The sequence below is a fragment of the Physeter macrocephalus genome, chromosome 20, assembly GCF_002837175.3.
Source record: "Physeter macrocephalus isolate SW-GA chromosome 20, ASM283717v5, whole genome shotgun sequence".
Lineage (NCBI taxonomy): Eukaryota > Metazoa > Chordata > Mammalia > Artiodactyla > Physeteridae > Physeter > Physeter macrocephalus.
This window is the reverse complement of record NC_041233.1, coordinates 113,763,787-113,767,503: the sequence shown is the minus strand read 5'-3', so window position 1 is coordinate 113,767,503 and position 3,717 is coordinate 113,763,787.

Here is a 3,717-nt window from a genome sequence, read left to right as displayed (position 1 = left end):
GTGAGCCGTGGCCGCTGAGCCTGCGCGTCCGGAGCCTGTGCTCCGCAACGGGAGAGGCCACGGCAGTGAGAGGCCCGCGTACCGCAAAATAAAAAAAAAAAAAATATGGTCGGGGCTCAGCAGTGGTCTTTGTTTAAGTCCCCCCAGTAATGCCGTCGTTAGATGAAGCTCACTGTCTCCTAGATGCCCTGGGAAGAGATCATGAGTGCAGTTTTCCCTGAATTCTAACTTTTGAAAGCATTTTCCATAGATTCATCTTAAAGGATAACTTGACTAAATGTAATAGTTGTCTCTTTCTTTTATTGAATTTATTTAAAGTGTTGCTTTTCTTGTACCTTCCTTTCTACGTTGCTTTCAATAAGTCTGATGCCAACTTGATTGTATTTCCTTTGTAAGTGACTTACTTGTTTTGCCTGGGAGCTTAGAAAATGTTTCTTTATAGTCAAATAAACACACTTAGGTTATATCTTGGAACTGACGGTTCCAAGTCAATTTCCTAGATACTCAGTAGACCCTTTCAGTATGCAAATTCATGTATTCTTTAACTTTTGACAAGTTTTATTGGATGAGAGTTTTAAAGAATCTGTTATACTGTTTTGTTTATTCGCAGTGTAAGCACTCTAATTATAATTTTATTGTACCTCCTATCAGCTTCCTCCTTGATCGTTTACATATATATATATTTCTTTATGTCATGTTTCGTTTATGGTCTGTTTGCCTTCCTTTCTCTTTGGGGAATTGGTAACTTACTCTTTATTTTGAAGGTGTCATTTTTTTCTCTTTGGGGAATTTGTAACTTACTCTTTATTTTGAAGGTGTCATTTTTTCCCCCTTCAATTTCTTTCCTGAGTTCAGGTGACTCTCAATTCATATCTCGCTGTGTTTGTCCATCTCTGTCTAAGGTTTTAAAGTTGTGATTGAAAGTTTTTGTGTGTGTCTGTTTCATATCTACGAATAGTTGCTTACAGATACCTTAAGGCTAGGATAATTTGTAAATGTGTTCCTCTGATTTATTTTGGGAAGGTTTTTCATCAGTGTCAGCTCCTTTTAATGCCTGCTCTTAATAGATTTGCGTGGCAGCTGGGTATTTTTTCCCCCTGTAATTTGAAATATTTTGTAATGTTTTATGTATCCATGAACCAGGTGTGGGTGAAGATTTTGGATCCTAATTCGTTCCACTTTGTTCTCTTTTCTTTCTGGAGGATCCTCTCGGTCTCTGGTTTCCTTTTTCATGTTCACAGTAAGCCTCAAAGGATTACTGTCCTTCCAAGTCATGATACTGTCACCTAGCAGTTGTGTCTTTCTAAGACTGCCACCTCTTGTTCTGCACGTTTCCCAACCCCTTCCTGTGTTCAGAGTAGCGACTTCTCTGCTCCACCAGGTCTCAGACCTATTCTTAGTGTTTCGCAGTATAGGAGCCATTCTTCCTAAAAGTGGTTTCACTTCTGTTCTTCCCCCACTGGGGCCCAGGTGTTGATACACATGTTTTTATGGAGAATTTAGGAATGCGTGGACAGTCTTGTAGATGTTTCCTGGTACCTATGCAAAATCCTCTCTAGATTATATACCAGGGGATATTGGTTATTGGGAGGAAAACTAAAAGATCAAGAAAGAACTTTCACCAAAAATAATACATTAATGAGTATTTATAAATTGTGCCTAAGCATGTCACAAGGAACTTTAAAAAGCTACTAAAATTAAACAAATAGAATTTCTGCATTTATGAAGTAAGAACACAAGGTAGGAATGCAAGATTTCAGGGAAGAGACAGCAAATCTATGAGAAGAGATAAAATGTTAGCTGGCAGAGATCAAGAAATAAGTGGTAAGCAAAAATCAGAAACAAAAGCAATACAGGCTTTCTTGGAAAGAAGGTAAGGAAAAGCAGATATTGCTGGATACACATAAAGGATAAAGGGGACTTACTTGTAGGATCAAATTCTTATTCATAAAAGAAAAAATACACTTAGATAGACCTACATATCTGTCTATACATAAACACAGACATATACATATAAACGTAGTGCCCTGATGAAACAGACTACATGGTCATTTTCTAAGTGTATAAAACACAAAGCTTAAAATAATTATATAGCTGATATAATACCAACATACAAATGCCAATGAAGAGAGATCAAAAACCCTGTCTATGAGGTTATATGAGATACTTTTAAAAGAATGACTCAAAAAGAATGAAAAGTGTAGATGGGCAAACACATACCAGGCAAATACAAATAAATGAATAGGTAGACTAAGGTAGACAGATAGATGCTGGACAGATAGGTGGGTAGGTGGGCGGGGGAGAGAGAGAGAGAGAGAGAGACAGAGAGATAATAAAGTAACCTAGTAGAAGTCATAATCTTATAATCAAATAAAGTACTTTTAGGCTAAAGACCACTGTTTAAGACAAAGAAACACTCTAAAATGTTGACGAACACGATATATTTACAATCAAAATATAATACTTACGGTTTTCTAAGCACCAACTATCATAGCTTAAATCTTTATAAAGCAAAAACTGAGATTTATAAAAGTAGAAATAAATACACAATAATTACAAGAGACATTGTTTTCTTCTTTCATTTCATAAGAGATAAGAAATGGAAGACCTTAATAGCATAGTTAGATCAAATTGTATTCTTAATGCTAAAAATGGATACACCTTGGTTTCAAATGTTCAAAATTTATTTACAAAACCTGATCACAAAAAAACTCAGTATTTCTAAACAGTAGCTAAACTCCTTTATTAAAAGAGAGTTGCGGGGAGTCTTTTAATTCCATGTAATTTGGAGCTATCTGTTCCTTATGTGTTGAATTCATCTGCAAGGCCATCAGACACTGTGTGGGATGTTTTATATAATTACTGATACAATTTTGTCAATGACTGTAACATTATTCAAACATCTTCTTTCTTCTTGAGTCAGCACTCCTGCGAGTCTAATTTTTCCAATGTCCAGTAGGGAGGAGACACCCTTGTATTAGTCAACTGTGCAAAAATCCACACTGACACTTTCTCAGCAGAACCAGAAATTTGGCTGCACTAGAGCAGAAATGAACTCTTGAAATACATTAATCAATTCAAGTATCAGAAGACTCTTGTTATGTGAAGATACTAAATTAAATTCTCCTAGAAAGGTAGGGCTTATACTTCCACAGTGTTTCACGTTTGCAGACAGGGTTATTGTTACCTTCCTTTTAAAATTTTCTTCTGAGAAAATCTGCCCTTTTGTTTATGAGCCATATTTTATCTGCTGTATTTTAAATGTACAGTGTCTTTCCATAATTGACACATCTGTTTCTGTGATATGCAATTTAGTAGAAAGAATAGCTAAGTAGCCGATTTTATGAAAAAATTATTATGTGGTCAGATACTGGACATAGTTCTACACAAAAGTACCCTGGGAAGTTGCAATGAATAGACACACATGTAAAGATGTCTAAACAATGCAGTTTAGCTTGTGATAAGAACAGATGAATCATTCAAATAATAGATGCTAAGTTGAGAGCAAGGGAGTATAAATCATTTCTGGAGCATTTGGGAAAGACTTCAAAGCAAAAGTAAGATCTAAGTAGAATTGGAAGAAGTATTATGATAAGTGAAGAAAGTCGTCCTTGATTCTGTTTTAGGTTTCCAGGAGCCCTTTGTGGTTTGCAAAGAAAATGTTCAGAAACAGGGTCCAGTTTCCTTTCATGAAAAAGGGTTTCCCTGAGATCAACG